Here is a 26206-nt window from a genome sequence, read left to right as displayed (position 1 = left end):
CTGCAGCCTCCTAGGCTAGCACAAGCATCGCGCAGCTTGGGGCAGAAAGACCAGTATGATCTCAGAGACCCCAAGTTACCAAGGAGAGAGGGGTGGGAGGATGTAGAAGTGAGACGGTAAAGGTTCCTGAAGGGAGGTAAGGGGCTTCTGTGGATTTTCACTAGCAGAGGTCACTGTGATGTCTGTCCTTGTCAAGAGACTCCAGACACGTGGAGAAGCTCAGCACTTTGGCTGAGGCATGACTTTGAGTCATGCATGTTTTGGAGTTTGTTTGTGGGACTGAATCATTTAACTGGTGGGAAAGACTAATCTACTACCTGGCATACAAACTCAATGTATTAGTGTCATTATCCCTTGTTGTTACACATGCATTAACACGATTATTTTTTAAATTGCTCTTCTTGTGAAAAAATAGTCCATCAAAGGAAACGATCTGCTAATGCTGATAACAGATGAAAAGAGGTCTTAGAAAGTGGTATTTTGTTTAAAATAAAAAGTAGAATGTCGAACTTGGCAGCAGATCAGACATATGAAATAAACAAGTTCACTCGGGGACCAGGGAGATTAGAAAATGTAATTTATGAGTGTCTTGGCCAGGGCAAAAGCTATAATTTATGGGGGAATATTTAATACTGTAGCGATATTCATAAATTGGTAGATTTGAAAAGGTCTTGGACCTCTCCCTTAGGAATCTCACTAGACTGTCAACTCTGGGAGGGCAGACCCTGGTATCTCAAACGATCCTGGTATCTAGAGTGGTGTCTGGCACACAGGAGGCTGAGACAGGCAGCGACCAGGAGGTATAGTGCCTGCTGGTTCATAATGAGGACTTTGGATATTGATCACAGTGCAATAGTAAGACTAAGGACATTTTACACAGGGTACTGATATGTTTTAAAGGTCACTCTGGCTGCTATGGGGCACAGATGTGATAGGAAGGGCAGTGGCAGGAGGAGGCAGGCCAAGTCTCCCTATGGCGAAGGCTACCGGGATAGACCACGTGAGGAATCATGTGGCCTGCATTTGGGGCTGCTCAACTGGTTCAACATTATAAATTGGAGACTAGAGCCAATAGAGTTCCTGATGGACTGGCTGTGGGATTGAGGAAAGAGGAATCGAGCATAATTTGAGCAACAGGTTGGACAGTGGTGCCATTGATGGAGACGGGCAAGACAAGAAGGAACTGGTTTAGAGAAGGAGAACCCAATTCTGTTGGGACAGGTGAAGTTTGAGATAAGTATTAGACATTGTGTGGTGATGGCAGTTAGATATCAATTAGATAGCAGAAGGTATCTGATCCTGGCACTCTGAGAGGTAACTAGGATGGAAGATTTAGGTTTAGGATGAATAAATGAGTGCTTGAGGCCTATTCTCCAGAGTGAAAAATGGAAAAAGTTCTGGCCAAGATGAAACACAAGAGTATAAACACGTTCAGTTCCCCTCAGTTATAAGAGAAAACATATAATCCTTATGGACAAAAAGGAGGAATCTGAATTGTAACTGTCTTAAGGCATGAAAGTCCCCCTAGAGTTGCCAACTTCTCATAATAAGCCCAAAACTCAAAAGTGGTTAGGGATTTTTTTTTAATGTTTGAAATGTTGGCTGCTGAAGGCCCTCATTTTCTTGATTCATTTAAATATATTTGAGACTCATTATTCCTCCAATAAGGTAAGGTTGGATAGTTGGAAAAAAGTAAAGAAAATAGAAATACTTTTTAAATAATAATGTATAAGTATTTGATGCTTGGGAAAGAAAAGGAAGAATTAAGACAAATGAAAGTTGCCTCTTCTGAGGAAGGAGAATCTCACACGTCCCTCAGCTCTCTGATAGACCAGGTGTGCACTGGAGAATCAAATGGAAACTCTTCCTCACATGGATATTATTTCAAGGAAAGAGCCTACATCTTTATTCAGAATGGAGAGGCTGGACTTGTCCATTATCTGGCTTAAAGATGGAGAAGAATTTTAAAAATGTGAGCAAGGCCAAGAGAAAAATCAGGAGAAGCCACTGCTAAATTAACTACAAGACTCAGATTGGGGTGTGGGTGGGGCACATCATTAAATTATGTGGAAAGATCACAGTCACAACGATGCTACACTTGCCCCGTGTCCACCGACCTCATTCCTTACATACTAATGGATAGTGAAGCAAGCACATAAAAGAATTACGCTTTAAGCCCTAGCTGGTTTGCCTCAGTGGGTAGAGCGTCAGCCTGTGGACTGAAGGGTCCCAGGTTTGATTCCGGTCAAGGGCATATGCCTGGGTCGCCGTTTCAATGCTCAGTGTGGGGGCATGCAGGAGGCAACCAATCAATGAGTCTCTCTCATCATTGATGTTTCTATCTCTCTCTCCCTCTCCCTTCCTCTCTGAAATCAATAAAAATATTTTTTTTAAAAGAATTAAGCTTTAAGATGTGGATTGTGTAATCGGGAGCAAAGGGTGGGGAGGCGGTGATGGATCTGACATTAGGGGCTTAGGAGCCACACATCAGCCTCTGTAACTCCCAGTTACAGGTCTGCCTTCTTCTGGATGTATATTTGAGTCTGAAATTTCCTGACAGACAGAGATGATACCCTGCCTCTAAAATGCAGCGAGACAAACATGCTGAGGCCACTCCCCTTACAATGCAATGATAAGCTGAAAAGATCAAATATAGCTGAGGATGATGACAACTTTTGTGACTAATTGTCTTATGAATCAGGATGATATGCTCTCAATTAATATTTGCTTGTAGAAAGGTATAGACTCCTCCCCTAAATAAACACACACAAACACACAGGACAACAAGAATAAAAACAAACAACCAGGTACTTACTGTTAGAAGGGAGAAAACATATCATCCTTTTTTTCAAAAAGGTATATTTTTATTTATTTCAAAGAGGAAGGGAGAGGGAGAGAGAGATAGAAACATCAATGATGAGAGAGAATCATTGATGAGCTGTCTCCTGCACACCCCTCAATGAGGAGAGAGCTCACAACCCGGGCATGTGCCCAGACCTGGAATCAAACCGTACCTCTTGGTTCATAGGATGACCCTCAACCACTGAGTCACGCCAGCTGGGCATAGCATTCTTTTTTAAATGCTTAATCAAAACACGGGGACTGTACATAATTCTCAAATAATCTTAGTAGCACATAACATATTCTATTTCAGTGAGGCACTTGGTAAAATTGTATGTTCCGGCTAGAAAAGAAAAAAACAATAATAACCTAAAAAATGTTGACACAAAACCCATCAAGTTTAGATAATACAAAGAAAATAATATGAGATATCATTTTCTAAAGGTGCAGAAAGATTCCTACAATTTAATAGCAGTAAGATGGAGACCCCTATTCAATTGCCTTAGAAAGGTTTTCACACACACAAAATATGATTGAAAGATTGAGTTATTCCAAGTGTTGTGTTATCAATCTAAAACATTCAGATAAACAGATACCCAGGTTTTTGTGCACAGCCAACAAATACTGACATACAGGAGATGGCAAAAGTAGATTTATAGTTGTTCATATGGAAAATAATACAGTAATTAATAAATAATAATACAAGAATAAACTCTGTGTTTTCCAAACTCACAACTGTAAACCTATTTTTATCCCACCCTGTAATTGACTTTTCTGCTGCCCCCCATTAAACATTACGGAACTATAATTAGTTTTAGGTTACTGAGGTGATTAGCACAGATGTCTGAAGACTTTAATCAAACAAACCCTGAAATATACATCTGGGCTGAAAATTTTGTCATTGAAATGTGCATTAAAATCTTTTTTATTATGGTATAGTTGACATACAATATTATGTTAGTTTCAGGTATAAAATATTAACTTTTAATATTCAACTGAAATTGCTTTCAAATTTACATTTGGGGACAGGAAGTGGAATGCTAAGTAACTTATTAATCTATATCTAGAGGAAGAATAGATGGCTAGAAAAAGCTATCCAATGTGAAATTCTGCAAATTTATATCCATTCCCAAATTCTCCAGAGGTAAAACAATTTTCAGTGTATACCTGAACAATCTCCCAATTTGGTAAAAGTCTCCCCAGCATTTTGTTGGTGTTAGCCTGAACCAGAAACCTTCATTTCTCATATAATGACACTCATATTGAGAAAATGTGAGGCCACTTAGAATGGGGGAGACTCTTCCACTGGATGCGGGGGTTTGGGGTTGTGGTGTCTTTCTCACTCTAACAACTGAAGTGTAAGTGCACATCTACCCTGGACCAGAGGGTGACTGGCGATTCTCCTTCACTCTCAGGACCACCCCTTCTGCTCTCCTGTTACCCATTCTCCAGCAGCAATCAAAGAGCCAAGGAGGTCAAAAGTCCCCCCTATAAGGGAAGATCACGTCTCTAATAACATGACACCCCATTGAGCATGGGAAGGAGAAGCTCCAGGCTGGTCAGAGGACCAGGCGAAGGAGCTGTGGCTGACCAAGGGGCCCTGAGGATCACCTTTCCCTTAGGGTCCTCTCACTTCATCACCAGCTCCACCCGAACCATGGTCCTAGCATTTGTTACCTGACAAAGCTCTTCCAAAAGTAGGTAAAAGTAAGCTCCTCTTGCCCTAACTGGTTTGGCTCAGTGGATAGAGCGTCGGCCTGCGGACTCAAGGGTCCCAGGTTCGATTCCGGTCAGGGGCATGTACCTTGGTTGCGGGCACATCCCCAGTGGGAAGTGTGTAGGAGGCAGCTGATCGATGTTTCTCTCTCATCGATGTTTCTAACTCTCTATCCCGCTCCCTTCCTCTCTGTAAAAAATCAATAAAATATATATTTTTAAAAAAAGTAAGCTCCTCTTAGCTCAGTGAAAACAACTAGTGTGCTGGGGTGGGAGACAGTACAGAGAAGCATTCTGTATAAATTAAAAACCACATGGACTGGGTTCAGTGAGTCACTTCCAGAGGATAGAGTGCAGAAAGGGAAAAATAGCAACTACAAAAATAGTGGAGACACCTTCAGACACTCCCTTAACCAGCAATCAAGGTGCACTTCCCATGCAAAGCCCTGCTGGCAGCGTGGCGCCCTCAGGTGATGCAGGAGGAAGGTACTCACCTCTGGGATTCTTCCCTAAAGCCCATCACCCAGTCCTACTATGAAATCACACCAGACAAGTCGGAGGAAGAGACATTCGACAGAATACCTGAGCAACATTCTTCAAAACGGCCAAGGTCATGAAAAGCAAAGAGAGATGGAGACTCTGGCACGACGACAAGAGACTGAAGAGATTCGATAACTAAACGCAATGGGGCTTGGGGACCAGAAAAAGGACGTGAGAGGAAGAAGTGGTGGCACCTGAATAAAATCTGGCGTTTCATAGTAACGTCCCGATAATTTCTCAGCTCTGACAAGTGAACCTCGGTAACGAAAGATGCTCACATCAGGGGAAGGGGTGGAGGGTGCACGGGAAGTCTCTGTGCTCTCTCTGCAACTTTTCCCTAAAGCTAAAACCGCTCTACAATAACCACTTTATTTAAAAGGCACCCATGTTCCAAAAGAATCAATAGATCTTAACATAGAACAAAATCTTAATTCCTTGTTGATACGTTTTCTTTGTGGCGATTTCTGAAAATAACAGAAACAGCCTCTGTGTGTTTATAGAAAATTATAAAATATACACAAGTAAAAACTGCCAATCAAAACATCACATTTCTAAAATTATAAAATATACACAAGTAAAAACTGCCAATCAAAACATCACATTTCTACCACCTAGAAATAAACTGTGTGTGTGTTTATTCTCTCTCATCATTGATATTTCTGTCTGTCCCTCTCCTTTCCTCTCTCATCATTGATATTTCTGTCTCTCCCTCTCCTTTCCTCTCTGAAACCAATTCAATAATTTCTTGTTTTCCATTTCAGTAAATTTTCATACCATCTGATACTTTCACCACATTCTAATTTTCCCCCAAATTCATACCATCTGATACTTTCACCACATTCTAATTTTCCCCCAAATGTCCTGACAGCTTCTTCAAACCAGGATCCAGACCAGGGTAATTGCATCAGATTGTTATGGCCTTTATTTCAAATCTAGCAATTGTCCCAATTGCCCCTGATTTGTGAAGGCACCAGGCCAGTGGTACTGCACAATGTCTCAGCCCCAGATGTGTGATCACTTCCTTCTGATGAGGCTTTCATTGCTCCTCTATCCCCTGTGTTTCCTAAAACTGAACTACTTGTCTAAAGACTCGATGGAGCCCGGATGGCATGGCTTAGTGGTCGAGCCACGAACCAGGAGGTCACAGTTTGATTCCCAGTAGGGGTACATCCCTGGCTTGCAAGCTTGATCCCCAGTGTGCAGGAGGAGACCAATCAATGATTCTCTCTCATCATTATTTCTGCTTCTCCCTCTTTTCCTCTCTGAAATCAATAAAAATATCTTTTTTAAAAAATAAATAAAGGCTCAATGGATTCATGTTAAGTTTTTTCTAGACAACACTGTAAATGCTGTTGTGTAGTTGTGGTCAATTACATCAAAAGACATGTAACATCAGGCTGTTACCCATTAGTGATGCTATGCTTGGATACCAGATTAGAGTGATGATATCTTTCCCCGATATTCTACAATTTTGCTTTTTTCTCTTGAGACCAGAAAGCAATCTGTATCATCAGTGGCATTTCGGCACTGTAGCAAATATCCGTTTTCCCAAGGAGCTGCATATCCAGTGACTTTCATACCAACGAATAATACATTTCTTTGGGATTCATGAAATTATTTTAAAAATTCTTTCTATTACTATTAGTCTGTTTCCTTCAGTAAAGGAGAAATTCCCTAATCGTTTGGGTCTATATGGTCACCCTTAAATACAGTTCTAACAGAAAAGACAGGAGAGCTCTCTGGGCTGCGGGGCGCCTGGCTCCTGTGGCCCTCTTGCAGGGGCTGCGCTCCCCTGGGTGCACATGGTACACAGCCACGCTGGGCTCCACACAGGGACTAACAGACTTTAATCTGGCCTGAATGCGGGACCACACCCGCTGCAACAAGGGAAGGAAGCTCTGGACACTGGCCTTGTTTCTGGCTCTGCTGGACCCCAGCAGCACCTTTCCCAGGACTGGCTTCTGGGGACTTTGGAACCTGAGAGATGTAACTTCCCACCAATAAAATCTTCTGCTGTAGGCAGTTAGGCAGACATGAGCAGAGCAAGGACTCTGGGCCAATTGAATTTCAGCTCCAGGCCCAGATAAGCAACAAAACTAGCCACAGCTAACGTCAGGACCAGCTGGATGGAATAATGACCCCCTGCGCTGGAGCCAGCCAATCAATCAGTGGAGACCACAACCCTGAAAAGACACACCTGGAAAACTACTGAATATTCTATTAAGATATTTCCCTGGGACCTCCCCTAAAATCTCTGCCCTTGAAACCCTTAGGATGGAGGGCTCAGTGCCCTCTCCTTCCAGGGAGCACACCGAGCCTTTCTTTTCCCCTTTCCCCCCACCCCCGCTCACAGGCACGTTACCATTAGCTTCCCCACTCCCACACTACAAGGCCCTTCCTTTACCTTCATAGCGTGTTTCCTAAGCCTATTTCTTCTAGGAATTACTTCTTCTACCTCTGTAATTTACCAAATAAATGTTCTCTTACAAAACAAAAAAGAGACAGGAGAAATGCTGCTGAAGCATTTAAAAGAATCTACTAAGCATTCAGGGAGAACAAAGAGATAAATGCTGAGGGTATTATAAATATAAAATAGAAACTTGCTTTGGCTTACAGAGATCAAGATAGGTAAGAGAGGACTGGCACCACTTCAGAGTCACCTTGGCTTAGTCCCTGGGCTGCTGGCTCCTGGTTACTTCCATGTGGCTAGTCCCACTGAACTCCTCCAGGCGGAAAGCCTAGAGGGCTGTCCCCTTCTGTTGTTCCCCTGAGGCTTGCCCCCTCTATTTCCATCTTACATCAAAGAGTCCGGCCTCTTCCCCAAGAATGATCTCTCCCTTTAAATGAGACGCCCCACCACATCCTAATTACCATGGCAGTGTATTACTTTTTTATAGACCCATCAACATGGCCATTTCTAAATATACGACAAGAACCATAGCCTCCAATAACGAAGAATTGGACCGAGTAACAGGGGGTTCATTTCCTTGTGGCTTCCTTGCGAGAAAAATGGTGGAAGAACCCCTGGAGTCAAATTATTTCCCCTGGAACATAATAACCACCACCCACTGTAATAAGAAATAGGAGGTAATACAGTTTGCTTCTAACACCGACGTAAGTCCTGTCTGTTAAAATCAGCATCATAAAAGGTTTCTACTATATTGTTAACTCCTCATCTCTTTCACTTAAAAATAAGGGTCTGACACTGACAACCTCTTGCAGGTGCAATCAAGATGGATGTAATGGGAGGACTTACTGTTTGCAATTCACAGGGCACATCACAACGACCCTGAGATGACGAGGCCAGTATTTTCAGGCTGCAGGCAGTTTCAAATATGGGCCACAGTGGAACCTCTCCACTGTGTCATAATCAATCCAGGTTGTGCAATTTTAAACATAATTTACTCCTGCTAATTGTTAAAAGCACAGGGAGATGAAACACCATTTAAATGGTATAAAGGAGGAAAGGAAAGCCAATAGTAATACTCATTGTCCAATATATAAAGTGAGGGTGGTGATCTGTCCATCAAATGTGTAAAATCCGGAAGGGAAAACCTCTGTCAGTATCCAAAAATATGCTAAATTATGAAAAAGAAACATATGGAAATAGGAAGACAAATTCTCAATTCCCAGACATGGGACGTGGGGACATGTATCTTAAGACAAATACAAAGTGAATGCTAAGTAGGATGCAGAAGGTGTTATGTACTCTGGGACTCGGTAATGCCGTTGGTGCACGGCCGCATTACATTCAGCACACGTGGACTCTTAGGAGTGGAAGGTCCCTAGTAATGATCTCGTCTATCAGATTAAATTTTCACAAATTTAGTTCAAATGCCAGACATGAGTACATAGTCACAGGGAGAACATGGCCTACAAAAGTAAACACCAGAGTAAAATCAAGTGGCAAGTTACCAGTTTGGGGAAAAGAAGTCCCACGGGTGCTTAGGCATTCGTTGCTGGGGGTGACATAGGCGAGAGCACTTTGAAAGCGGCGGTTCCACAAGCAGAGAGACTCTTACCCCAGATGCGGGTGAGGGTTTCTGATCTGTGCTATTACAGTTGTTCTCACTCTACGTCCACCGGTCAGCCCACGTCCTCCCTCGAACAATGTCTTCTTCTTACCCACCTATGCGGTCTTCCCCCCTTGGAGAAGCACACAGCCAAGAACAGGTGTGAGAAGTGTGTGCAGAATTAAGGTTGGGAGTGCTGTCCACACTATATGCCTGTATCTGTGAGCCTAGATAGGTAATAATTTTAAAGAGTGCTTACTAATATAATATCGTATGCCAACTCTACTGTAATAAAAAAATAATAAAGTTAAGAAAAAAATAAAAATTTGAAAAAATAATAAAGAGTGTTTAGCCCAGTGGTTCTCAACTTTGGCTGCACATTGGAATCACCTGGGAATCTTTTTAAAATCCTGATTTCTGGGCCTCATCCTCCGGAAATTCTGTTTCTTTGTTACTAATGTTGTGGCCCCACCCCATAACAAAGAAACAGAATTTCTGGAGGATGAGGCCAAGAAATCAGGATTTTAAAAAAAGATTCCCAGGTGATTCTAATGTGCAGCCAAGATTGAGAACACTGGTTTAGCCAAACCAGTGTCTGGCACCCTGGAGCCCCAGGAGATACCCTGAGAGATGCCACTGGCTCTCCCCTTAGGGACATGGAGGCCCGTTGGTGGAATCATGATTAAATGCTGATTTCCGTTCAAGAAGTATGAGTGAGAGGTGTGCTCCTGGGCGTTCACAGTCCTGGCTTCCCACGGAATACCCTGGAAGGGATGGAGCACACCTGGTGGCCCCGCTCAGGGCCTCCCATCTACCAGCCACAGGTGGGCCTTAGCTCTCTCCTCAGAGCCACTCTACAAGGGAAAAAATGGGAGGGTCCTTTAACATCATGGACGTTATCTTCCTTGTCTGTTAAAGTCCATCCCGCAGAGACGAGTGGGTGCATAACTCAATGTTGGCCCATGTGAGGAGGTTAGTGGCACAGATGGAACCTGCTTCACACGTCCCAGGTGCACATTCTGACTGCTGAGCAGAGGTTTCGATGCTTTCGATCCCCCAACTCTGGACCCAGAAAACAGAAAGCAGCCCTGTAGTGGGTTCTGTGGGACGCTGCCCAGCTGCCCATCAGGACCCAGCCCTCATCCCCCAGCTGTCAGCCTCTGAAGGCTCGCAGCTGAGGCCCTCTCTTGGAGCTGCCCTGGGCAGAAGCAAGCTGCTCATCCAAGGGTATGCCCTCCCATGGGGGCAGTTTGCATCCAATGACCAGTCAGCATGGGGGTAAAAGACCTGGTCCCCTTGTTTCTACGGGGCCCTCTCTGAAGGGCCCCCTAGGCTCCTGGGCACCTCATCGGTGGAGAAAGCCAGCCTAGAGTGAGTGTAGAGAGAAGGCAAGGGGAGGAATTGGACAATCTTGTGTAAAGCTTTGCTGCAAAAAGGGGAAAAGATGTGGAGGACCACCTGGCAAGGAGACTCGGTTCAAGAGCAGACTTTTTTAAGATGAGAAAAATAACAGATACTTATATGCTCCTGAGATGGATCCGTGGAGATAAAGAGAAGATGAGAGAAGTGTGCATTTGGCAGAGCAGTGCCAGAGGGGGTGGGATCTGGGGGCAGAGGGCCAGCTTTAGCTGGGAGGAGGGGAAGCAGATGGGTGAGGCAGTCTTAGCAGTGGGTACTGGGTGTTCTGGCCCTGTGGGCAAGTCTGCACCACTGCAGAGATATACTCCGGAAGTCACAGCTCTCAGACCTTGAGTATTCTGGCCTCGTGTACCCTGGTCCCACCGAAGAGACCAGAGTGTCTGAGAGCCGAAGATGCCTAACTTGTTTCAGCCTGGGGCCAGGGTACCCCCTTTCCTCCCCTCCCCACTCATTTGGTGCTCACATGGTAACGTCTGTTGGTTATATTGCTGCATTGTGCATAGATCTGCCTATGAGGGTAAAAACAAGAGCTGATCCTATAGGCCCCTGGGTATTCTGCCCCATGTAACCACTTATCTGTCTATGGGAGCGCACAGCCCAGCTTTCGGGTTTTCTACCTTAGTCCCCTGAACTTGGTCACTCACTATGCATCCTCTCAGGAAAGATGGGTCCACTCAGAATGCTGACCACACCACACTCCTGACCCACACGAGGGGCAGTGCTGTCCAGTGGCCACGCAGCGGATGCCCTTGCCTCACTGGAGACCGATATGCACACCCAGAGTGGCCATGTGCAGAGGAAGGCTCCTTCTCTCTCACACTTGGGAGCAATTAATCCACTGCTGAGGGGCTGGCCTGGCAAAAACGGCCCCAAATGTCACAGAGCCGGACTCTAAAATGCCTTCCCTTCTTGTCCAAATCTCATTCCCTGTCCAAGACAGCATGCATTCTCTTCCTCTGCAGAAAATCCTCCTTCACTCTATCAGGCTAAGGAACTCGTGGAACTCCCTGTCCACTGTCCACCCTAAGACACTCTATCTCACACCGTTTCACACAACCACCTGCACACACAGCAGTCTCCTTAACTAGACCACAGGCTCCTGGAGGGCAGAGGTCATGTGCTACCCATTTTGCTCACATTTCTCGAAGCTCAGGGTCGGTCCTCTAGAATATGAGCCCAGGTCCGTCTCGTCCCACTCGCAGTGCCACTCGCAGTGCCTCTCCCAGCGCCAACATGGAGCGTCAGACGCACAGCCCTCCCTCCGGGGCATCGCTTTCTCAGCTGCCAGCCAGCTGAGAACCTGGCTCCCCCTCCTGGGTCTCTTGGCCACATTCTTGATATCCCAGGACTGGCTCCCCCCTGAACGAATGTCTCTGCTAGGTCTCTTTCTGTTGCCACCGCTGCTACCATTCCCTCTGTCCCTGTGGATCAGTAATCCACCAGGGGGCCCTCCTCCCTGGGCCACACCCTCCCCTCAGTGGTGGGAATGTAAAACCAACACAGAATCCAAAGTTGCTTGGCTGACAGGTCTGCCTTGTGCTGGGAGAAAAGTGGGCAAGGCAAGCAGAGGTTTCTTGCTTTTGCTTTGATGTTGTTTTTCTCCACGCTGTCTGTTTCCACGAGCCTTTTTCAACTGGGAGAATATCCCTCCGCTTGCCCAGCACATTTCCACTTTATGGTTTATTTAAGAGGCATGCCGAGAAAGCCGTTGTGGGTGCGAGGCAGGAAGTCATCCCGGCTCCAGGGGACAGATGGAATGACCCACTGGGACTCTGCCAGGCCTGTTCCTGAGAGAAAGTGGCAGAATGTTTCTGTCTGAAGTGGGTTTCCATAAACCTGGGCTCACGGCCAGTCTGCAGGGAGCCGGCTCCATTAGCCACGCGGGTGGGACCGCTTCCCCGCTCCGCATTCTCACTCAGGGAAAACGCCAAACACCTTCCTGTGAACTTTCCATTTTGCTCTTACAAACAAGGATTAGAACAGAGGTCAGCCATTTGAAACAGCTGGGGAGGCTGGAACCCTGCACGGAGTTGTGCTCTGAGAGGAAGTCAGCGCCAGAGAGGCCAACAAATGTCACCTTCTGTATTAATGGTATTTATTCTGTTTTACACACACACACACACACGAAATTCCTAGACAGTATCACTTTAAAAAATTACATCTTCCTTCATTAATTCAACAAACACACCCTGAATGTCTGCATCTCCTGGGGCTTGACTGGTCCACTGGGAGAGAAAGGGGGACAACAGTTGAGAGGCCAAGCTGAGGCTGCAGTCTGAAGACCACCGCAGAGTGACAGACAGTCGGGTGGGGAGACAAGGAGTGGGCCCAGACCTTCCACTGGGGTCGGCCCCAGGTCCAGGAGAGGCCACGCCTCACAGGTCGGGCTTTCCCACCATGAAGGAGATGAACGGGGTCTTTCCTGTCATGTCACTCACTGACGATGCCGTCGTGGAGGGTTTTCCTTTGCTCAGACTCATGGCAGAGCCAGGCCGAGGAGCAGACAGCAGTGTGGAGGGGCTCCGGGAGGTCTTCCTCTCAGTTGGAAATCCTGCAGTGAAACTAACCTAATGTTTCTGCAATCCGGCAACGCGTCTCAAGGGCCTCGTCTATGTCCACCCCTTTTACCTCTGGGTTACTATGAAGAGAACCACATATGCACTGATGGTTACATGCGATAATGTTCAGTGCACAGTGCGACAGGGGAACACGAAAACAGGGGAAATGGACGCATTGAGGAATGGGTCCAGACTGAAGCGCCCTTTGCTGGAATGGAATTCATCTCTATGGATCATATTCTCAGCATACTTTAGACAGTGTCAATGTTTTGAAGTTACATTAAAAAACAGAATCACAAGTTTATAAGCAGTCTACTCATGTAAAAATGCAGTGAGATATTCACTTAAGCATACTTGATGCACTTTGCTCTCTCTCTCTCTAAGAGAGGATCATAGAATGAGGCTATTATGGGAGGAGGCAACCGGGTAGGTGGTTTTTTGTTTTTTTAATGATTTTTAAAAATTTATTTTTAGAGAGAAAGGAAGGGAGAGAGGGAGAGGGAGAGGGAGAGAGAGATTTATTTTTAGAGAGAAAGGAAGGGGGGGGAGAGAGAGAGAGAGAGAGAAACATTGATGCAAGAGCAAAAAACATCAATTGGCTGCCTCCTGCACGCCTCCCACCAGGGATTGAGCACACAACCTGGGCATATGCCCTGACCAGGAATTGAACCAGCAATCTTTTGGTGCAATGGAAGATGCCCAATCCACTGAGCCACACTGGCCAGGGCACCGTCTATATATCTCAAAAAGGGTATGAAATGTGAAAAAAATCCCATGATACAAATTCAGAAGACTGGTTAGCAGTGTTTCAGACCATTTTTCCTTTTTATGTTTTTCAACATTTCCCTGCTTTTCCAGAAGGAACAAGGCCTCTGTCTCCCACTGTCACCTGGTCTGGGCCATTTAGCCCCTCAGGTTCCAGTCCTGCTGGTCTTTAGGGCTTCACACGCTTGGTCTGTTGCCCTAAAGGCATCTGCATCGGTGGTTTCCCCTGCTGGAACCCCATCCTGTCTGCTCCTCACTCCCTGCCTTCCTTCCACCTCTTCCCTTAGTTAACCCCTATCCACCCTTCAGGTCTCAGTTCAAGGTCACAACCACTCAGGAAAGCCGTTCTTCTCCCCCACCCCCCGCCCCCACATCAGAGCGGGTCAGTGTAGACTCCAGTCAGAGCTCAGCATGGCCTGTCATTACATATTGTTTCTATGATTATTTGTGTATTGACCAATAAGATTTTCTGGGTTTAAGAGATGGCTTTACCTCCCATTACAGCAGTACCCCCTCATCTTCAGTTTCAGTTGCACTCAACCTCAGTCCAAAAATATAAAATGGAAAATTCCAGAAATAAACAATTCACGTTTTAAATTACACAACATTCTGAGTAGCATGATGAAATCTCCCACTGTCCTGCTTTGTCCCTCCCGGGACACAAACTGTCCCTTTGTCCAGGGTCTCCATGCTGCATACACTCCCTGCCATTCGTCACTCAGACGTCTCAGTCATCAGAGCCACTGTCGTGGTGTCACACGGCGGGTGTGCACGTCCCCCTTATTTCCCTTAATAATGGCACCAAAGCACAGCAGTGATGCTGGAAATTCGGATATGCCAGAGAGAAGCCATGAAGTGCTTCCTTTAAGTGAAATGTATAGGAAAAATATCTATATTATAAAAACCCAGTGGCCCTAATGCCATAACGACCAAAGACCCGTCACCAGGAGGCTGCATTCACAGCGAGGTGTGCGCAGGTGGGTGGGGACTTGACTCTAGGTCTCACGGTGCAACAGTACTTAGGGAGGTTCCCCAGCACAGCGCGGCGGGGTCTGGGGTCCCAGGTCTCGCGTGATTTCGTGCGCTGGGTCATTAGTAGTATATATAGGGTTCTGTACTTTCAACCCCACTGGGGCTCTCAGAATGCATCCCCCGTGGATAAGGGGGGAGCACTGTATGCTCCTAGCACCCATCATGGTGCCTGGTTCCTAATGGGAACTCAAAAGTAAATGCTGAGTGAATGGACAGCCTTCCCATCCCATCACCAGATAGTTGGCTTGTAAAGGAAGTTCAAGCCTTCAAACAAGGACAGAGAGCATCTTCGCCCTTCTCTCTCCCTGTGCACGGGGCAGTGACAGGGGTGGTGCTGTTTCAACAAGGCGGGAAGCCTTGGCTCTGCCCTCCAGGGGGGGCTCCTGGTGCGAATGAGGCCCACAATCACAGTGGCCCAAATCCAACAAACCGAGAAGGGACATAAACATGCAGCTGTGAATGAGCAGCCCCACCTGCAAAACCCTCTGAGCTCCATCCAGTCTCTGCCACTCCCTTTCGGGAGCCAGGAGACTGAGTAGCTTTAAGGTCCATAAAACATGTGATGAACTGTCATAGGAGAGTGGCTGTGCATATTCTGGGCTGGCCAGCCTGAGAGGTCTCTAGAGTAATAGAGCAGAGGTGAGCTAAGGACCTTGTCCAATCCGATCAAGACATTGAAGGGGGTGGGGGAAGGGAATCTAGGTTCTGAAAAGAGGGCAGCAGTGAGAAGTCGGGGAGAAAACTGGGAGAGGGGAGAGAGGTAAAGAAAAATAGTGGAAACCTGAACAAAATTGTGGCATGAAGAGAGAAACAGTACACCAAGGGGGCTGGGGAGCAGCCGAGCGTGGAGGGGCTGCGATGCCGAGAACCCTGGGCCCCTCCTCTCCACCAAAACAAATTGCTCCGAGTTCACTGGGATGTGCAGTGTGTTAAATCCTGGGACACAAACGGGTCTTCAACACCAGGAAATCCATCTCTCTAGGTAACAGGCAATCAAGGAGGAGTCAGCATGGATTTGGAAAGCTAAGCACCGTGAGACAAATTTGTTCTGATCCTTGTGTGGAGTTTATTTTGGGGGAAGGGAAGCAACCCAATCATTTCACTCCTGGGCTGGAACCCATGGACATGCTGTCAGGGTGCGCAGGAAGGAGGGGGGGTGATCAAAAGTAAAAATGAGAAGCGTGTCAAAGGATTCCATCAGCGGGCTCCTCGGCCCCCGGGGACCCAGCACGCAGGTTATTAATAATAAATACTACAAGCTCTTATTTTTATGATGGCTCCAGAGGAATGCACACGCTCGCCAGCCATCATCTCTGACCTTATCGCATCCCTGCCAGCATGATAACAAAATCCTGCATGGTTATAAAGTGCTTATGATTTACAGAGAGGTTTCCCCAACATCACTGCATTTGATCTTCCAAGCGGCTCTGGAGGCAGGCAAGACAGACGGTGTCTCTGACAAAAGGAGGAAGTGACATTCCAAGCGTTAAGTGATTTGCCCACGGTCACTGTTGGGGGTTGAATTGTGTCCCCTAAAAAGATACGTTGAAGTCCTAATCCCCAGGACCTGTGAGCGTGACCTTATTTAGAAATAGGAAAGTGGGTCTTTGCAGACGTAATGAAGACATAAGCTAAGATGAGGTTATACTGGAGTAGCCTGGGCCCTTAATCCAATATGACTTGTATCTCTTGAAAAGAGACACAGCCCAGCTGGCATGGCTCAGTGGTTGAGAGTCGACCTATGAACCAGGAGGTCATGGTTCGATTCCTGGTCAGGGCACATGCGGGGTTCGGGGCTTGATCCCCAGTGAGGGGTGTTGAGGAGGCAGCCGATCAATGATTCTTTCTCATCATTGATGTTTCTGTCTCTCTCTTGCTCTCTGAAATCAATAAAAATATATATTAAGACAAACAAACAAAAAGAGACACACAAAAAGAAGAAGGCCACATGACCACTGAGCAGGGACTGGAGGGACACAGCTTTGAGCCTAGGAGCACTGAGGATGCTGGGAACACCAGAAGCCAGGAGCGAGAGCATGGCCCTGCTGACATGACTTTTAGCCTACAGAACTGTGAGAGAATCAATCTCTTGTTTTAAGCCACCAGTTTGTGGGACTTTATTTGGCAACCCCAGGAAACTAGTCCCTCAGGCACAGCTGAGGGGTATGACTGCAACCCTGGTGCCCAGACGTCACACCCAACATTTCCAAATGCTCTGCCAGGGAGGCTCAGCTTACCACCGGCCATCCCTGCACCCTGGTTGGGCCACTCTGACATTCTCCTCTTTTCTCCCAGGCCACCAAGTCATTTCCCGTGGCTCTCAAAGGTCTCCATCACACAGCACTAGTGTGTCCCTGGCAAAATTTCTCCTCACACCTCTTGATTATTCTCCTCAACAAACTCCATTTCTGTAGGCAGTGGTCTCAGTTGTCAGTGAGGAAAACAATCCTATATAATAAAGAGGTAATATGCAAATTGACCATCACACCCTCATACAAGATGACCACTGCCATGTGGTCAAAGATGGCCGCCCCCATGTGGTTAAAAGATGTCCACCACAAGATGGCCAGCAGTGGAGGGCAGTTGTGGGCGACCAGGCCAGCAGGGGAGGGCAGTTGGGAGAGACCAGGCCAGCAGGGGAGGGCAGTTAGGGGTGACCGGGCCCACAGGGGAGGGGAGGGCAGTTGTGGGCGACCAGGCCAGCAGGGGAGGGCAGTTGGGTGGGACTGGGCCTGCAGGGGAGGGAGGGAAGTTGGGGGCGACCGGGCCAGCAGGGAAGGGCAGTTGGGGGCAACCAGGCCTGCAGGGGAGGGCAGTTGGGTGGGGGCCAGGCCTGCAGTGGAGGGCAGTTAGGGTGACCGGGCCAATAGGGGAGGGCAGTTGGGGGGATCGGGCCTGCAGGGGAGGGCAGTTAGGGTGACCAGGCCAGCAGGGGAGGGCTGTTGGGGGGGGACTGGGCCTGCAGGGGAGGGCAGTTGGGGGCAATCAGGCTGGCAGGGGAGTGGTTAGGGGGTGATCAGGCTGGCAGGCAGAAGTGGTTAGGGGCAATCAGGCAGGCAGGCAGGCAAGTGGTTGGGATCCAGCAATCCCAGATTGTGAGAGGGATGTCTGACTGCCGGTTTAGGCCCGATCCCACAGGTATCGGGTCCAAACCAGCAGTCAGGCATCCCCTGAGGGGTCCCAGATTGGAAAGGGTGCAGGCTAGGCTGAGGGACACCCCCGCCCCCCAGTGCATGAAATTCGATATATTAATCTGATATATTAATAGTCTGATATATTAATAAAACTTGAGGTAACAAGTATACATTTTATAATGGTGACATTTATTGAGCACTCTGCACCCAGAACATTGTACACATTTCCTCTAATCCTAGAACATCCTGACAAGTCCAGACCATCAGTATTCCCACTTGATAGACAGGGAGCAAGGCTCAAACAGGTTAAGGAAATGCACCCGGATTTACACAGATACTAAGGAGACAGCACGTGAATCCAGGAGCCTTGATCCAAAAGCCCCGACCCCCCTCACATCAGATAGGGGATTTGGCTTCAGTGGAGGCCTTCGGGCTTGACTGTGTCATTGTACAGATGAAGGAACTGTCCTTCATCTTTGCCAAGGTCACAACCAACCTTAGTCTTTAATTCACATCATGAGGGCCAATTTGAACCAGAAAGTCTATAGAACGGATTTGGAGACAGCAATCCGGTGGGAAAGAGGAGGGTTCTCAAAGGTGGGATTTCCCAGGGTTTTGCTTAGGACTGAGAAAACACCAAGTGTCCATATTAAAGAAGGGAAAACTAATGGAGATTCTGAGACAGAGGCTACCATCTCCCCACATTGGTCCTTGGCACCATCACTGGGCCACATATGTGTTTGGTTTAGTCCACAAGGTGTTTAAAAAAATTTTTAATGAGTTATAACATGAAAAACTCAGGAGATACTACCTTTGTATTTTGATTTATAGCTTTTATTGAAAACATCAGAAGATCTGGCAACAGTAGGCCTACATTCTCACATACCATCATTGAGCTGAAGCTGAGAAGTGGCAAAGTGTGCCACTCCTTACTGCCCCGCACAGTGGCCACGTGACACTGTGTCTTACATCAACACATATGCTGCTTTTCTTACCTCCAGCCCCCTCCATTCCTCAGGATTCCTGCCTGGCCTATGGAGTAGATATTTCAGTAAGTGATCCCTGGCCCAACTTTTTAATGTGTTCCTACTTGAGAGAGATACTTGCTCTTAAAGGGGGCACGGCCCAGTAGTACATTGAATGACTCTGTACTAAGACAGTTGCCTCTAGGAAACCATTTCAGGGCAGGAAAGAGGAATTGCTCCCTCACAAAGTAAGATTTGAAGGTGTTAGTTACAAAACAAATCAAAAGAAGTCACACTTGTTATTATAGGAAGAAAGCATATAAATCCATTATCTACAGAAGATGTAAAATTATAACTAGATCTCAAAATGGTTTAGATACATTCATGAGTGATAAAGACATAAACAGACATCAAGAGGGAGTTGAGGCCAACCACCCTGACCCCCGACATGCCCCAGGCTTAATCTTTATTCAGAACAGCACTTCATTTCAAATGAGCAACTGAAAGAGATCTAACTTCCACAGAAGTCTCTTTTTCCCACCTGTGACATACAGGAGAGCAAGTTGGGGACAATTCTTAGTGACACATAAGGAAGGTCATTAAGGCCTGTGGACTGGAAGCCCCACTGGGACCGAGGCAGGTGCACGTCCTGGCCTGCCCCTCACTAGCCTGACCTTGGCCAACCCCTTCACTGATGTCCAGCTTTCCCTCCCTCGGTAATTAAAACACTCCTGTCCACTCCAAGGGGTTCCTTGGAGGGTCCTCTGAGGCCGTGCGTGGAAGCACCAGCTGGACCAAGTTTTAACATCGTGGGCAACTGACCAGCCAAAAGGCATGTGCAATAGACTCAGGGAAGAGAGAGCTTTGTGATGCATTTGCTCTAAATAATCTGGCTGTCGACACCAAGATCCTAACGGAATTTCGAACTGTTGACTAAGCCAGCAGAGGCAAAGCCCCAGGGTGCCATGCCAGCCCTGTTCGTGACTCCCAACATTCTGACTCATGTTAAGATTCGCTCACTCTTTTTCGCAAGCAGTAATGAGCCACTCTGTTTAGGCCCTAGAGACTTTTGCAATGATTTATCTGCTCTACATTTTCTGCCCTGCCAGCTCTCCAGAACCCACTGGCATGGGAACTCGTGCACTGTCTTGTCCCTGGAGGACAGACTCACTTTTGCTTTCCCAGCCTTTGCTCTGTCTGTTCCAAAAAAAACCCAAAATGTCCTGAGCATTTGTCAGGGGGCGTCTAGGAGGGACAGCTAGAGTTGGGACACATCCCACTTCTCCTGTAGCTTACAAACTACTCACTCATTGCCTCCCTGCCCAGCAGAGGTGGGGAACTCACAGATGTAGATTACTCATTGACATCCAGTAGCCAGGCCCTAGGCCAGTCCTTCATCCGGGATGTCAGCAGAGGGACAACGCGATCTCAAAGCGCCAAATGCCCAACAGAGTGCTCCCAGATCCGAGAAACAACTGTCTGTGTCCGGGTCTAGTTTTTCAGATTTACACTTCGATCATAAAATTACCTAGACCTCCCTGTTCTACGGAGCTCTTTTCTCTTAACAATCTTGCTAATGAACAGGTCTTTAAAACTTAGACATGTGTTAGGCTTTCAGGCTTATGACAGGATCGAAGAGGAAGCCAGCAGTTTTATTGGTGCCACGGGGACAGCATTTTACTCTCTAAAGCATGAGAGAGGCTCAGGCTGCAGGCAACTTGTTTGTACATTTCAAAGCCAAAACTGTGCACCTTGGCGTGACTACAGTGTCCCATGTTTATTTCCTTGCATCAGAACTGAGCAGTTTTTGCCCCAGGAACGTCCCCTGCCATGGAAAGCAAGGGTCTGACTACTGACACCCAGGAACTCCTCGGTGACAGTCTAAGATTGTAAGTCATGTCTTCATTGTGAGGCTTACTGAAAAGCCCTTAATTGTGATCGCCAGATAGTGGGTTCCCTCCCGCGACTCAGTGTGCTAATTAGCAATGGCATTTGTCAGACTAGCTGTCTTGCGCCAAAGGGGTCTCAAAAGCTGAATTAATTTAGTCATTGCCATGCACTATAGAGGCTTTGCCTTGTAAAAATAATCAACCTCCTCACCCCTCCTCTTCCAGGAAGGATGAGTTTGAAAGTGTCACAAAGACAAATTTCCACTTGTGATTTGCACTACAGTTAGAGTTGGGTTTGCAAATTCTGAGGCCTACAGGTGCTGGTAGGCAGCTTATTTTAATGATGAAGTGGGCCAGGTGTAAGAAACATGCAGCCTACTCTATTCTTTTGTTTCCTGACTCCTGAGAGAGACAGTCTCTATTATGATTTTTTTTAAAAAGAGAAAAGCATTTCAAGAGCGATGATCAGCTAACACTCAGCCCCAGTGTCATGGAGACAATAAAAAGAGGGTGACAGTGGCTCCATAATGTTAGGATGCTGGGTCAGCACTCTGTGTTTCCCTCGACCATTCCATCATGCTTCCAGGACAGCATAGCAACTGCAGACAGTATACTCACACACTACAGCATGCCAGCAGGAGGAAAGGGGCAGTAGGGGAAAGCCCCTCCCGAGGATCTAGCCTTTTATTTGGGATCAAAATCCTTACCAGAAGACTTCTCCCTTCCTCTTATTAGCTATAACAGTCCCAGAGACACCCCTACATGCTTGGGAAGAGGGAAAGGGGAGGATCTGTCTGAGCAGAATGGGGTGACCTTGACTGGCTCAGATCAATCAATACTCATCCTCTGAGGCTGTCAGAGGAACCTACCTTCCCCTCCCTGTCTTCATCTGAATGGAATCTGGGTTCTGTTAGTAGGAAAGCATGGTCATGTGGCTATAATATAGGCAAAGTGTGCCACAAACCTAAACCTACAAAATAAATGTGTTAATTGCCAGAACTAGATGGCATGCACCCAAGAGTTCTAAAGGAATTCAAGAATGGAAACGCCCAAAGTATGTAACCTCCTCATATAAATGTCCACCAATTCTAAAGACTGGTTTATTGAAAAGCACTCCAAGATAGAGCTAGAGAAATGGCTGATGGAGCCTAAAACAAGAGGATATGAGCCACTGTGAGCCAAATAGTTTCAGTAACTCTTGTAAGAGTAGGTTATCATCACAATAGTTTATAGTCATTATGGTTAGAGTAATCTAACAATTGAGTTAATGATAATGGATCAATTAGGAGAGATTGGAATGCAGGTTGAAATAGAGTGGATTTAAGAGGCTGGATAAAAGCATGGCAGTTACTCTAAGAAAGTGGGAAAGAGAAATTCAATACAGTACCTTCAACAATACCATCAAGTGTGTTAATTATGCAAGACTCTACCTCGAGGAGGGCACCAAGCTGGTGAGCTATATACACTGAGGCAGAACTGATAAGTTCATCTCACTAAGACCAGATGTCAATAAAACACTGAGTGATAAGACAAAAAAAAATACTAGTGCATGACTCCTGGATTTTATATGAGTCTCCAAAACAGAATGTATTGGGGCCATTCCATTTGATTCCAAATGTAGCCATTATTTTATGAAAAACAGTTGGTCACTCTGAGCCAGTTATGGTAACTATGAAGTGTCTGTGCAGGGGTACACACAGACATAAGTGTGTGTGAGTATGTGTGTGTGAGTGTGTAAGACTGAACATATGGAAATGACTAATGAAGCTCTTGAAAATCACAATTCCACATCCATTAATGACTTGTCTAAACCCCATCTCTCCAAGATTTAATAATTTATTAAATATTCATTTTAATAGATGGTTAATAAATCTAAAATCCCTGTTAATGGGAAAGCAATGTGCTTCAAACAAGAGAAAACTTATGTCTGCCTACTTGTTAGAATTCTTTGAGAAAGGAAGTAGGAATCTAGATAAAGAACAGAATTTCTTAATCATTAATAAAAGTTTCCCCACTCAAAGTTTTTTTAATTTATTAAATAGGCTTGTAATGGAATTGAGGAAATAGGGTACGGCTGGCAATTCATAGATAACATGTTGTTTAGGCAACGAGTATTTAAAAAGTGTCTCTGCAAAGAGAAGCATAATATGAAGAGCCTGGCTGCTAACAGGTAAGCACCAGGCCAGTGCCATTTAGCATCTTTAAAAATAATGTTGAGGGGAAAGGACATAGGGGATGTCTCACAGGTAACACCAACCTGGTATGAGGAGAGAAGAGTCAGGCTATTGCAAAAAAAGAGCCAGGAAACCCTTACAAGCCTGTGCCATTGGGAATAATAATCCTATATAATAAAAGGCTAATATGCAAATAGACTGAATGGTGGAACAACTGGACAATCAGTCACTATGACGTGCTGGCCACCAGGGGGCGTGCGTGGAACATGGCGGGCATCGGCTGCAGTGGGATTTTGGAGCAGGTGAGCGGGGGCACCAGACCAAGGTGGGTGCCAGACCAAGGCAGGTGCCAGTCACTATCAGCAGGGCGAGCCTCTGGCCGTTACTGAAAATTCGTTGCTCCTGTGTGCCATGGTCCCGTCCCCCCACCCCGCCCCCGCACTCGCACCTGCTGCCAGCGCCATCCCGCTCACACTTGCTGCTGGCGATGGAGATGCCACTTGCATTCATTGCCAGCGCTGGCCTCACTCCCACCCACAGCCAGCGCCGGAGCCACTGCTCGCACCTGCAGCCGGTGCCCAGCGCCAGTCCCGATTGCTCGCAGCCATCAGTGGGTACGAGCGGCGGCTGCCAGTCCTGATTGCCCCTGAGGCCTTCTCCACTACCCCCTGCTCCTGAGGGGTGATCTGGTCAGCAGCCGCCGCTCACACCTGCTGATGGCACCGCCCGGCTCGCACCCACTGCTGGCGCTGGCCCCAGTCGCTCCATGCTATCAGCTGGTGCAAGCTGCGCTGTCAGCGCGTGGGAGCGGCGGCAGCAGCAGCAGGAGTGGGGCTGCCAGCAGAGAGAGGACCAGGGGGCCACGGCGGGAGGGGCCGGGCAGGGGTGCAGAGTATGGGCCGAGACCCACCCCTGTGCCTAACGCAGCCTCGCAGCCCACAGTTCCTTTCAAGGTGCACAAATTCGTGCACTGGGCCCCTGGTAATAATAATAAGAATAATTGCTTCAATGAAGGTAACAAGGTAATGAATACATTGCAATATAAATCACCCCTACTTCCCATGTGGAATGAAATGCTGAGTACCAGTTAACTAAGAATGGTTTCCTGAGGATACCTGCTCAGTGTGCTGTTCATAACCTACATCATTAAAATGTTTTTCATCATCAAACTGTAAATTTGAAATATGGCACAAAGGATTATCTTTCTTCTATATAAACTGTAACATTTTGGTTTCTTAAATGCTATGTTCAATTTTGTCCTTAAGAAGTATATAACAGAACTGAAGTTCCAGATAAGAGCAGTTCAAATGGTTTCCAGGATACATGAGCTGCTGTATGAAGACAGAATTCCAAGAAGTTTGAGCATTTTTCATCTGTGGAATGGAGATTCACCTTGTTGGTGCTGTGGGCACTTCTAGTAGTCTAGAGAGCCTGGGAATGCCTTCTCAGGATGATGTTTTTAATCATATAAGGCAGAATACACCACATTACTAAGAAAACCAATTATGATGCTATTTAATCTTCAAAATATTTTTATTTCTTTAAATGATTTTTTAATATTATTTTTATTGATTTCAGAGAGGAAGGGAGAGAGAGAAACATCAATGAGAGAGAATCATTGATCGGCTGCCTCCTGCACGCCCCCCACTGTGGAATCGAGCCCCCAATCCAGGCATGTACACTTGACCAGAATCGAACCCGGGACCCTTCAGTCTGCAGGCCAACACTCTATCCACTAAGCCAAACATCTCGGGCTCTTCAAAATATTTTTTTAAACAAATTGGTAATATAGTTATATATAAGCTTCTTTACTAACATAGTAAATACAAAGTCTGATGGCAGTCCTAATAAGCACTGTAGTTTCAAACTAGTGATGAGTATGAATTATATTTCTAGAAATCTGCAACAATTATAACATGATATGAAAACATTGTGATGCCTATTGCTGGTGTTTGTAATGAAAGAAAACACTAAATTTCATTTAGATGTTAGTGAGCAAAAAAATGCAATTTTCCCCATTCAGGTTCATGACCTCCGTGGATTTGTCCCACAGGCCCCTGGGGAATGAGGGGGGGCGGTCACCCTGAGGCTTAGTACGCCTACCATACAGCAAGGGCTGGGAAAGAATATGACCAAAGTTTATGACATAATGAATAATAAAACTAAAACAAACAAACTCCTTTTACATGTTCACAAACATAAGGACAGGTGGAGGGGAGGGCATAAGATATATGAGTGAAGTGGCTTGAGAACCCAAAAAGCACAATTTTGCAAGAAGCCTTAGAAAGCCTCGTTATTTTAGAAGATTGCACCTGCTGGAAATAGGAAACTTGTCCATTTCAGCCATCAAAGGCTCCTCAGAGAGGGGAGCTGGAGGCACTTGACCGCCAAGGTTGACATTTGAGGACATCATTGGTAGGAAGAGATAAAGTTGGAGACAGTGGCTCTGAACCATTATCACAATGCTTCTCTCCTTCTTTAAGAATCCACCCTTGTTCTGAATCAGCTTTTTTCTCTTCTCACGATGAAAACAAATTACAATCCACAATAATTGCATGTGTGTATTTCACCACAGAGCCCAGTTTCAGGTACTGAGCACTACATCGTGTGCCCCAAATATTAACTTAAAGTATATTTTATGGACCACAAAATATCATATTTGCAGAGAAGTGGGTAGAAAGTGATTTTAAGGACCAAAGAAGAAGTTGAAAGGAGTGAATAGGTGGGGTTCATAACAGTCAAGTTCTCAGGCAGAAACTGAGAATAAGATAAATGAACTGTAGTCACTTGAATACAAAGGCAAATCAGCACCTTGGACAGCTCGTGCATGAAGTTATCCACCCCAAGGCTTTTGTTCTAACAGAAAGGGAAACCTGTGTGCAATGTCTGGGCTTCCCTGGTTCCACCTTGCCCTTCCAATCCAGCACATACCCACTCCACCCCGCTCAAAAATCAAAAGGTTCTGCGAGTGTCATTGTCGCTTCTTTCCCTCTTCAGAGAATCACAGATCTTCATCTGTTTTGGAATTTTCCTCAATTTATATTAGATGAATGATTGATGAAAAGATGGTCAGGAATCCTTGAGGACCCCAATTTCTCCAAGGCTACATGGCAGGAGGGAAACCCTGGTTCTGTTTTTGTCCCCAGATTTTTCATCCTTT

At 46.3% G+C, this 26206-nt stretch overlaps 1 protein-coding gene and 1 pseudogene across 1 annotated transcript in view; both read right to left on the bottom strand.

Moving 5' to 3' along the window:
• The window catches only part of LOC106698146, a 46595-nt pseudogene extending 42095 nt beyond the window's left edge, over window positions 1-4500 (bottom strand).
• The window catches only part of TMEM178B (transmembrane protein 178B), a 343980-nt gene that overhangs the window by 82775 nt on the left and 234999 nt on the right, over window positions 1-26206 (bottom strand). The gene's annotated exons all lie outside the window — the stretch shown is intronic.

This window comes from Myotis lucifugus, unplaced genomic scaffold, assembly GCF_000147115.1.
Source record: "Myotis lucifugus unplaced genomic scaffold, Myoluc2.0 scaffold_141, whole genome shotgun sequence".
Lineage (NCBI taxonomy): Eukaryota > Metazoa > Chordata > Mammalia > Chiroptera > Vespertilionidae > Myotis > Myotis lucifugus.
This window is presented reverse-complemented; position numbering and strand designations above follow the sequence as displayed.